Source organism: Andrena cerasifolii, chromosome 1, assembly GCF_050908995.1.
Source record: "Andrena cerasifolii isolate SP2316 chromosome 1, iyAndCera1_principal, whole genome shotgun sequence".
Classification (NCBI taxonomy): Eukaryota; Metazoa; Arthropoda; class Insecta; order Hymenoptera; family Andrenidae; genus Andrena; species Andrena cerasifolii.
Window position 1 is genome coordinate 31,111,474 of NC_135118.1, and position 11,229 is coordinate 31,122,702.

The 11,229-nt window shown below is 50.0% G+C and overlaps 1 long non-coding RNA gene across 1 annotated transcript; it reads left to right on the forward strand.

Annotated features, from left to right (window-relative positions):
- Nucleotides 1–567: 567 nt before the first annotated feature.
- LOC143375516 (uncharacterized) lies at nucleotides 568–6,931 on the forward strand. The gene is made up of 2 exons (XR_013086924.1): nucleotides 568–1,289; nucleotides 1,338–6,931. It is a non-coding gene; the product is annotated as an uncharacterized LOC143375516 (long non-coding RNA).
- Nucleotides 6,932–11,229: the final 4,298 nt, after the last annotated feature.

The window sequence follows — 11,229 nt, forward strand, 5'->3', positions numbered from 1 at the left end:
ACCCTGTATACTGTGTACACGCGTGCACATACAAGCGGCCGTCATCGGGGAATTCGTATGTACAGCTGCGCGTTGCGTCACTCTGCAATTTCGGATAACCGCTCACCTACTCGTAATCGCGACAAGGAAGAGGAAGCGACGCATCGCTCCCCGATGACCTTTCTCTTTCTGTCGATTATCATCGAGCGGCGCGCATATGCGCGTTCATCCACGGACGCACGCAGAAACGCACGACGGAACACGCGTGCGGCTCACTCTCCTTGGGAGTTGCACAACGCGGCTTCCCGTTTTCTCGACCTCGACGCCGCAGCCGCTGCTCCGTCCGCGCCACGAGGTCCCTCTCTGTACGGGCGCGTGTGTACGCGCGATGAAAGCGCCAGATTATTGGGACCTTAACCCTTCGAGCGCCTAAAAAGAGACCGTGCAGGCACGCAACTTTCCCACGAAGAGGAAGACGCACGGACCATTCGTACGTACGCCGGAAGCGAAATACTTGTCACGTTGTTACGTAAGGCGCATACTTAGGCGCGGGCGAGGCCGAAGCGAATAAATTAAAAAATGCTCGATTCCTGTCGGTATTGAAGAGTGACGGGCGCTGCTCGCGAAAGAAGCGAGCCCACGCGAGGGAATAGTTGGTCCGCGTGGACAAAGACAGAGACGTTAGGCGCGATAGATTACGCTGCCGCCGGCTCGTTTCGCAGAGTGCACGGAGATGTGCGTGCAAGCGATAGTCACGCACACTGTGCCCGCCGAGAGCCGGGCCGTGCGCGCGCCCGCGCCGTGTCGCACACACACGCGCGAGGAGAGGAAACAAAGAAAAAGCCCTAGCGACCAGCAATGCGGCAACGGTGAGCGCCTGCGCGCCACGCTATGTGAGTCAAGGACGACACGTGCGGCTCCGAACGACCTACTTATATCCCCGTTGCTTCGTGCGCGATCGGCCCGCCGCCCGAGCGTTCCCGAGCGTAGAAATAGGACGATCGGAGTCCCAATGTTCCGCCGAGCCTATCCCCTTTCCCTCCGCCGTTCGCGAGCTTCGTTAATCGACTAACCGCTATACGCGCAGCACCGTTCTTTCGCGTTTAATTCCTGCACCGCGACGATCCTTTCGATCCCGACACTTTTCTCGATCCCGCGGTTCCGTTTCAGCGGAACGTCGATCGATCGGCCGATCCGCGCGCGCGCGCGCGCGCGCTCCCGTGCCACGCGTGCACTGTTCTCGCGATCTTCCATTGTTCTCGAGACAATAGGCAAATATCCGAGGATCTCCGAACTCTCGAGTTTCGAAGGTAGGAGGAAGAATACTGCGCGACGAGTACTGCTGGATGAATTTCGAGGAACGTCACGGCCGTTACGTAACGCCGATAGTCAGGCGAGCGTCCAGCCGTCGCGTAGATCCGCGGACGTGGTCTACGAGTGGCACGTCTACCGCCGACCGATCGATACCGATTTTGGCGGGAAAGTGGGAGGATCGGGAACGTACGTGACGCGGGGAATCGAATGCGCTGCTTCGATGCCAAGTCGCCGCGGAGACTCGAATATCCGGAGTGGAGGATCTCGATGGCCGGAGGCTACCGCCTGCAGCCTGTGTGCGCGAATTGTGGAAGATCGATAGAAAAATGGGTCAAAGGTTCGACGCCGGTCTTAGCGTAAGTAGTAGCGACAGCAGTAGCCTGATTACCTTCGCCGCCATTGTCTAGCGGCGACTGGTACCAGAGAAACAGATAAACCCGTATCCAGGTTATACAGGGTGATTCTTATACAGCGATCGATACGATTATACACAAAATTCAGGGACATGGAAATAATTACTGTCGATTGAAAAAATGCTCGATCCATAGCGGGGTATTTTATATCGAACGAAATCATTTTTTAGAGGAAAATGTCAAGGGCGTTTCAAGGTCAACATTTGTTTCTCAATAAATCAAGTACTTTTCTTTTAATCTATTCGCGGAACGCGATGACGCAAGTCTCAGCGTGTTGTGTGTTGTATAATTTTTTTAGAAAAATTTATGTTTACGAGGGCATCTTCGCGGGATTTTTCGGTAAACAGGTTTTTCTCTGCGCCTGAGACGACAACTTGATCGATCACTTTGCAAGAATCACCCTACATGGCGCATATTTATCATGGTTATGCGCATAGCGGCAAGAGGGCTGATTGGTCGGTACTCATCCCCCGTGCTAGCGTGTGGTGGTAGTCGCACACACGGCCAGAGGACGGCCCTTTGGATCCGCATAGCATCGAATCCAAAAGCGGCGGGTATAAAGTCTGTCTTGATTCGTCGGTTTTCTTCTCACCGGGCAGCATAAGTAGCGCGTTTCCGCGCGGGTTGCGGCCAGTTCCTGTTCGACCGTCATACGACCGTAGCGAGAGGCGCGGGCGTGTGGAATCTCCCGACTCACACACGGGGAGCTGCGCGGAGTATTCTCGCGGAGATGGCGTGCGTGAACGCGTGAACAAAACCTCGCGAGTACCCGTGGGCCGTGCACGCGTGTGTACGTGCATGCGCCTGCTCGCGTGTTTCTCCGTGTCTGTGCGCGGTGTCCTCGGCTGAATATATCGTTTATGTGTGTAAGATCGAGAGTGGCCTCGTGTGCTCGCTACGTAAGCGCGTGTGCGCGCGTGTATGCCCCGTGGATACCGAACGTCGCGGGAACCCGTGTGGCGGGGAGCCGGCCAATGGTGGGCCGAGTAGCAACCGCCGCGCGCCAATCGGCGGGCAGGAGCGGTCGCGAATGCGCGCCACTGTTACCACCGGATGTACGATCGCGACGAGTAGTGGGGATGGACTGAGAGTGCGGCACAGGCTACGCGCTCGAGCTCATCCTCGTTCGTCACTGCTCGCCTTCGGAGTCGGTCGTGTTACACGCTCCAGAGTCACCTTCTCTCTCTCTCTCTCTCTCTCTCTCTCTCTCTCTCTCCCCGGCAGTTCCTCGAAGCCGAGGAGAGAGGCTCGCTTTGCCAGCTTGCAGTTTACTCTCGACGGTTCCACCGAGTCCTCTCCGAATTCGTTCAGTTCCGATCCAGCCGCGTTCTGTGCCGCCTATCTGGGAAGCAACCTCTGAGACGCAACGCGCCGATATACCATCGTGCATAACCGCGAGATAGTAACGACTCGCGTCGCGTAACAGTCCTTCTCGATTCCTCGCTGTGACCATCGTCGCCGCAATTGCGTACGTGGCGTGGCTCCGGGGACCGGGCGCAACCGGAAACGAGCACCGGACTCTCCCTATCGTCGACCATGGGACCACGCGGTTACCTTGGATTACCACTCATCGTTGCGTCTCGCGCTTTTCATTTCGCTGCAATCCATCTTTCGCACGAGTGAGACCGCATTCTACCCGGGACGAGTCCTTATCGTGCACGCCTCCTCGAGGCACTTGTTTCGGGGGAGAAAAAATTATCTAGGTCATCGCTCGACCTGCATTTCTGCCAGCTCTCTGGCGGAATTCTATTATCTTCGATTTATCCAACGTTCGTGGTCACGTCGATAACGCGAGAATTATAGTTTCCGTCACGATTACCGCGCAAAAGTCTCGTATCTGTTCGTGCGCAATCGCCCCTCGGCTCGTGGCGCGTGCAGCGAGTTCGCGATAAGTGATCGCGCGGCGTGCAAAAATCTAAATTGTCCTACCACGTCGTATAAGGAGAGACGCGCACTTTGGGCCGGATATCGGGCCCCGCGAGGTCCATTCTTTCTGCAAGCTGAACAAAAAAAAAAAAAAAAAAACGAAATAAAAAGAGATCGTTGCTCGTCCGTCGGGGTGTTCGTGTCCCGTGTTCCTCTTGGTGTCTCAGTGGGTAAAAGATGGCGGTCCCGTCGGTTCGGTTGGTTCGTCGGTTGAGTGGTGAGAGGGGCAACTGTGACGCAACCCATCGTCACGTGATCGAACCGTGGCTCCGCTCTCGCTGGGCCAGTGTGTGATCTAACGTTTATTACGGCAGTTGGTGGAGAATACGCAACAAAGGCTGGAGTGCAGAAGAGACAGGAAGAATATAGCTCTTCTATTTCTTACGCTGGTGCGCCGCAGCCGACGTCTCTGTCCATCACGCTGACGTGTGACGACGCCTCGATCTTTTTCTCGGTCGCTAGGTCAGTAGGGGTGAGAAACGGGCTTGGCTCTGTGAAACGACAGTCAGTCTTTTCTCTCTCCTTATTGGCCCCGCGGCACATCCATTGACACCGATCGAACACAGCCCGCTTGTCCAGAAGAATCCACGTCTGTTTTTTCAAACACCTCTACCGTTCGGAAACCGGGGAGAAGCCTGCGCGCGTGAAACTTACTGCTACCTGGTGTGATATTCCTACTTAGAAGCACGGGCTCAGCAGTGAAAACCGTGTTCCCCTAGCTGTAATATACCATGTTAAAAAGGCTCTGGGATCACGGAGAACACTGCGCGAGTACTGATCGTTCTTCGAGCACCGTCATCGTTCTCCATCGTCGCTCTCCTTTTTCCTTCGCTCGCGCACGGTCACGCGCAGCCGTACGTAAATTACTTTTCCGCTCGTTTCAAGCGTAAATTACTGTGCGCGCGCGCGCGGTCTCCGTACACCGGGAAATCCTCGTTCCCGAAATAAATCGCGTTTCTCTAGGCTCAACCGGGACCGTTAAATTCGGGGACATTCGGTTCTTTTTGTTTCACGCGTCCGTTCGCGTTGTTCCACGCCTGTCCGCCGAAGGTTGCTAAACAGATAAACCCGCATCGTTATTCCGCTCGTGCGTTCTCGTTTTCGCAGCCGAGCCGAGTGTCGTAAATCGAGCAAACCGTGTACACCTGCCGAGCAGCAGCAGGCCTGGTTTGCGCGCGGCGCGCTCGATCGTGAACGTGGTTGCAAAGCCACTTTGTAATTGCCGTGCAAGAATCCCCCGCCGTTAGAGCGCACCGTTCACCTCTCGACAGCCTTCTATACTTTCTAAAGCCGCTTACTTTCGTAACTTGGCAAATACCGTCGGCCTCGTACCGGATCGTTGCCGCGATTACGGGCCTACATTTTTTTTTTCCCTTCTTAATAAAGCAGTCCGTTGTCACTTTCCATGTAACAAGTGACTAGAAGCTGTACGGATTCATTTATCCGGGTAACGCGACCCGAGCATCTCGCTGTCACGTATCCGCCCTACGTTCACCATTTTCTCAGATAACGTCACTCATATTATGTATTCCACGTTCGAACATTTTTTTAATAACTGTTTCATACCTAACAGTTATGATTGCAGGGACCAGGCGATGGCACCTTACAAACAGCATGGTTTGCAATTCAATCTTTTCGCAGGTACTGCTTAATTGGTGGTAAAAATTTTTCTAACGCGCGTCGAGTTTGTTTTCTGTGATCAAGAACGGTTTCTTTTCTCTGAAATTCTCGAAAGTCGACTTTCTACGCTCGTCACTTCCACCGCACGCGTAGTCAACTATATAAACATCATGACAACGTTGAATCACCTTACCGCAAAACGGTCCTTTAACGGCCCGCGCAACAAGGGTACGTTCAATGAACGCCTGGAGTATCGGAAACGACGGAAACAGGTTCGAAGATTGTCGTCGGTCGTTCCTGTAAATAGAACGTGTTTGTTTGCGCCGTGTAACTTCTGTCAGCGGCGAGGGTGAGAGGCGGGGCCACGAGGATTGAGTAAGACGTTTGTTTTGTGACCATTATTCCTGCGCGTTGTTGTTGGAGGTCGTAAATTGACATGTTGGGAAGAGTGATGCGACGGGGAAAAAAGTCCAAGCCCTGCGGTTCTCGGGTGACGTATTTTCGGAACGCCTCGGGTTTGGTTGGGGAAGAGGTTAATATTTCGCGTATGGGTTTCGTCGGTGAATGTACCGCTGCGTGGAAGATCGCTGAACGGGAAAAGAGACATATAAGTTTGGAAAGTCACCACTCCTTGGTAAGAATGGAGAGGCAGGAGGCGCGATGATGGAATGAGATATACCGTGTGCGCACGTACGTGCACGCAAGTAGGAAAGGGAAGTGGGACTGGCTTGCCTTGTGCCACTTCGTACGTACGCACCGCTATCGAGATTGTAGTCTCGATACTTTGCACCGATCATAGAATATTCCCAGATTTGCCACTTTGCTGCCATTCGCTGACATCGTTACCTTGATCCAACCGGGATTGCTTCGCGCTCTTAGACCGTCGCGAGTCTTCCATCAAATCCTTGGAAAACCAACATGCCGTTGTGACATTTTTAAATCTCTTAAAGAAGTTTAAACTCACGGTAAGATTAAAGTTCATCAAATTTCCTGCGAACCGTAGAAAGAGACAAATGCAGCTTAAGGCTTAACTGCTCGATTCCGAGGGGTCATTTATGGGAGTTGCGAAGGGCAGTGAGCTTGACGGAAAGGAGTGCTAGGGGCGTTGGGTAAAATCCGTGAAAACGGACAGCCAGCGGCGGATGGTCAACAACCGCCATTTTATAAATGGCGTCGCATTGCGGCCATCTTTCGTATAGAAATCGAAGCTTTCCATTTCCATTTGGGGTTGCTCGATTGGCTCGGATTCCATCCACGCGCTGTCTAATTTTACTCGTTGGCCTCGAATCCGTTCGCCATGGCTCATCGCGTGGCGGTACCTGTGAGCCCGGCGAGAGAATAGCTTCCGATCGAATTCGCTGGAACCAGTGAAATATTCACCAATTCCTGCCCGTGCATATTCGGGGTGACCATTTTGAAAATGGCCCCTCGTCGTTTTTCTTTATATGATGGATATTTTTTATTACGTTTCAATGTTGTTCTTCATTCTAGTGAAACTATTTAATATGTATGTACGATGGCGATGTTGCAAAAAGTTTCCACACTTTTTCCTCTACTTTTCTAATTTATATTATAATGATAGGGGAACATAGAATAAGATATCTTGTATGCATGCGCGCCCAAGATGACTGATGTACAATAAACCTTGCTGATACTGTGTGTCAGAAGTTTCATTAAAATTCTAATCGTGTTTGACCATTTTTCCCATCCCCCTACGTGACAGAGTTAATTTCACAGTTCGAAATTAAAAATAAACACGTATCAGTCTCGAGCGGAACGATCGTAAGTTCCTACCACGCCTTCGTGTCGCGAGTGGTCATGCGACGGTTAGCGTTCCAGAAACTAAGGCTCCCGCTTACCCGCGTTCAATCTATCAGCGCCGCGAGACACCTCGGGAATCTTTTCGCTCCCGTTAAAAGGACCCTCGTCTCCTTAATCTCGTTAGCTACCTCGAGGGACAAACCTCTTTTGGAGGTATTGAATAATCGGAAACTTCGAACCACGCGGTGCGAACCTCGACCTCTGGCTTTCGATTCAATTACTTGACATTTCTGAATTAAGGAAATCCATACTATCGTGTAAAATACCAAAGTAGCACACTCCAATTTTCCTCCGACGCGATTCGAAAATTTTCCGGCGTCTGCGCCAATGGCGTGGATGACATCATTGCGAAACGGCCGAGCGTTGGGACGGAAGGGGTATCCGTAAAGATCGTGGATCACGGCGCGAGGAGGAGTGAAGCGGCCAGCGCTGGTACGCGATGAGGAGAGGAGCCGAGGGCGAAGAGGAAGAGACGCGCATAGCGATGGGTTCGAGGCGCGTCGAGCGTGAACAAGTAAGTTTCAAACGAGGTTAGAACTTGTCAAATATTTTTGAAATTCGGGACGATCTAAGCCCAACTCAGTTCGTGACAATTGAAAATACTTGTTTTGCACTCGTAAAATAAAAATAACCAATGCGTTAAAAACGTAATTCCTTCGTCATTTTTAACTACACAGAGGACATTTGAGGCATTGCGAAGAAAATCGAACTAACCCACATTTCTTGCGAAATTATTATTATTAATCGTCTTTAATACCCTAACAGAAGAAACCTGAATACTTATAGAAGGCATAGACAACAAACTAAACGTTACAAATTTTTAAGACTAATTTTTTCCAATGTGGGTTAGTGCGTTTTTCTTCCGAATGCCTCATTTCTAAACACTTGACACCCGAGTTACCAGGTCTTTCAGCCAAGATCAATTGAGCAACGCTAGTAGAACCAGTTAGCAGGTTAGAAACCTACGTTCGGGAGGTTCAAATTGATATCGCCGCACGCGCGCATGAACGCGTTGGTTGCTATCGCTGGGTCTATTCTCCTCGATCCTGCCGCCCCGTACATACACAGAGCTATGGTACACCTTTGTTTCCCCCGACCATCGCTAACATAAACAAGAGTAATCGCTCGTGAGATGAATGGTTCCGTCGCAGCGCAAGAAACTTAATCACAATGATTCCGAGACGATAACACAGAGCGGAGCAGGTCCTTAATCCCACACAATAATGGTCCTTGAATGCCTCGTTGCGTAATGCACGGGGGAATATTCTAGGTTTCTGGTGTTTGGGTAGAGGCTCGCGACGTTCGAGGCGATTCGAGCCTTCGCACGTACGACCAAATTACTCGAAAGACGCTCTGAACGGGGGGGGAGTGGGGCGGGGAGCGGAATGGCCATCGCTAGACACAGGTCAGGGGGAGCCTGAGGAGCGAGCGGAGGAGACGGAGAGCGGAAGAAAGGCGGAGAGAGAACGGTCGAGGTCTAGGCGCAGAAAACTCGGGTAGGGGGGCGGCGCGGGGCAGGGAGAATGGAACCGTGATGTGATATAAGCACGAGAATCCAGCGGTGGGGCGGACCAGGCCTTGAACAAGCGAAAGAGAAGAAAAAGCGACGGGGGCTTCGACTATGCTATTCGTACTGCCGCGCGTCATAAAGTTTCACGAAAATCGGCCGAGACCTCCTCGCGAAATTTTCTGCTCCTACCGATGGATACCGATCCCGACCATTCGCCCGATCCACGGCGATAGGCTTCCTTCGTTCAATCTCGAACTGTCGGTGTATGGAGATTAGACGCGAAGAAGAAAACGCCTGGAGGCGTTTATGTATTTTTTGTGATTCCGATTATACGAGAATACGTGCGCGTTGTGGTTAGATGCAATCGGGCGTGAATTTCCATAGCTCTGCGGTCGTGTCGGTCGACACATCGAACTCTCAATGTCACGGGAAAAATATCGCCAGATGTGGCGGAGAATTTTCCCCGGAAATACAGGCGCGTCTCAGGGTACGTGAAAGGAGAGGCACTGAGGAAAGCTGGTGACGAATAACTGTCGCCAAAGACGCTCGCGCGTTTGACCTTGCCTCTGCCCCTTATTGTTATTCTTTGTCCTTTATCGCAGAGGTGTCGGACAAAGGACATCGGGTCTTTATGAATCGAAATGCACGGTATGTATTACCTACGTTAGAAATCGCGAGGTGCTGATTCGCGACGTGAAGGGTTCCCGTGCCCCGCGAATCGATTGATCCTCCTGCTCGCGTGTATCGGTGCTCGCGCGGCGTCCGTTCACGCCGAAGCGCGCGCAGTTAAATTTTAAATGTCGCTGGTATTTTTCGGCCGGCCTACGGTTTTATTGGTAGTTTCGCGAACTCGGAAGGAATAAAGCCATTCCCCCGCAGTGTCCTCCGGGGACTTGGTACCGGTTTTATCGTCGGGCCACAGGTCGACGCGAAATAAAGCCCACGTGAATGACAGCTTTACACTCGCGAGTAAATCATCTTTCAATTACGGCCCTGCCGATGGTAACTCCTCTTTCGTTGAGAAAACGACGATGTATCTACCTAGAATTTAAATAGACAGGGTCCGATCTAACTCTTCCGCCGTTCTGGGGAAAAATAATTTTTATATTTAATATAAATAATTATATTTATAATTATATTATATTTTATATTTAATATAAATAATTATATTTATAATTATATTATATTTTATATTTAATAAAATAATTATATTTATATATATATTAATATAATATAATTATAAATATAATTATTTATATTAAATATAAAACTCAGTATATTTAATTATATTTAATACAAAAATCATTATATTTAATTATATTTAATATTATATTTGCAAATTAGCTTTTATTCTTTTAATTGACCGAAACTGCGCCAAAATCATGTTTTAATTTTTTTTTTAAATTTTACGGTCGAAATTCCAACTTCATTAATTATATTTAATATAATATATATTTATCATAAATAATAATTTTAAAATATACTTTTTGACGGTGAGTGAAATTTTGTTTATGTAATTGTTGAGTAACAAAAGCTCCACGTACCTTTTTACCGCCTATTCAAAATTTTTACTTCTATATTGATTTCTATTGATTTTAATTTTCTCTTTTTACCAATTCTGCCGCTCCCAAATTTGTCGTTTCGAGCAGTTGCCCTGCTTGCGAGGTAATCCTACCGAAATCTTTAGTTCTAAATACAGTAGAGCGTGAATTATCCGAACTACTTGGCACCGAGGTGGTTCGAAGATTGAAAATCCAAATTTGAGTCCGGTTCAGTGTGGTTGAAATTTCGATTTCTTCCCTCTGAAAACTCAAATTTCATTTAATTCATCATTAATAATAGAGAAATTGGTAAGATACGATTTAGGCGATCATCCCGATATCGGCAATTCTCTTACATATTTGTCCGTTTATTGCAAAGGCCCATTGTTCCAGGGAGCATCGCATAATACCGCCGAAGAAAGGGCAGTTGGCGTAGCGAGTGGCGACGGATAAAGGGTGATGGAAATGGAAAGTGAAGGCTTTCGGGTAGCAGGCGGCAGGGAAGAAAAGGAAATGTTTCGAGGCGTGGGTGAGGGCGTCTCCTTTGAAAGAGCGAGGCCACCGAGGGGGTTTTGTGCCGCGCGGCTATAGCTCCGTCCTCGCCGAAAACCCACCCCAACTTTCACCCTCGCACGCCCGGACGATCCGATGCTCAAAGATGGCCGCGTTGTTGGCTAGCAGGTCACCGGGTGCGCGCTAGACCACGCCCTACACTTGCCAAACCCGAGCTTTCCGCCGACCACCGCCGACGGCGTTTCAAGGACGGGCGCCGATGCTCCTCCAGGAGCACCCGCGGACGCCTGTCTCGATCGCTCCTTCCCGGAAATTGCGCAACCACTTCATGCGATCTTCCTTTTCATTCCCTTCCCTCGCCCTTCGCATAGGTATTCGTGCAAATACCACCACAGCCTCGGTGTTTTTTATTTTTTATTTTCCCTCTGCTTCTCTAATATGTACATACCCATGCGCCACCGATTTCCCAGCCCTCCGCTACTTTTCACCGTAATTCACGTGAAAATTCCTCGCGCACTATTTTTCCCTATTTTTTTCTGGTGTCCGGAAAACTACTTTTTGCCCGATATCATGAGTTATCAGCAATTTTGAA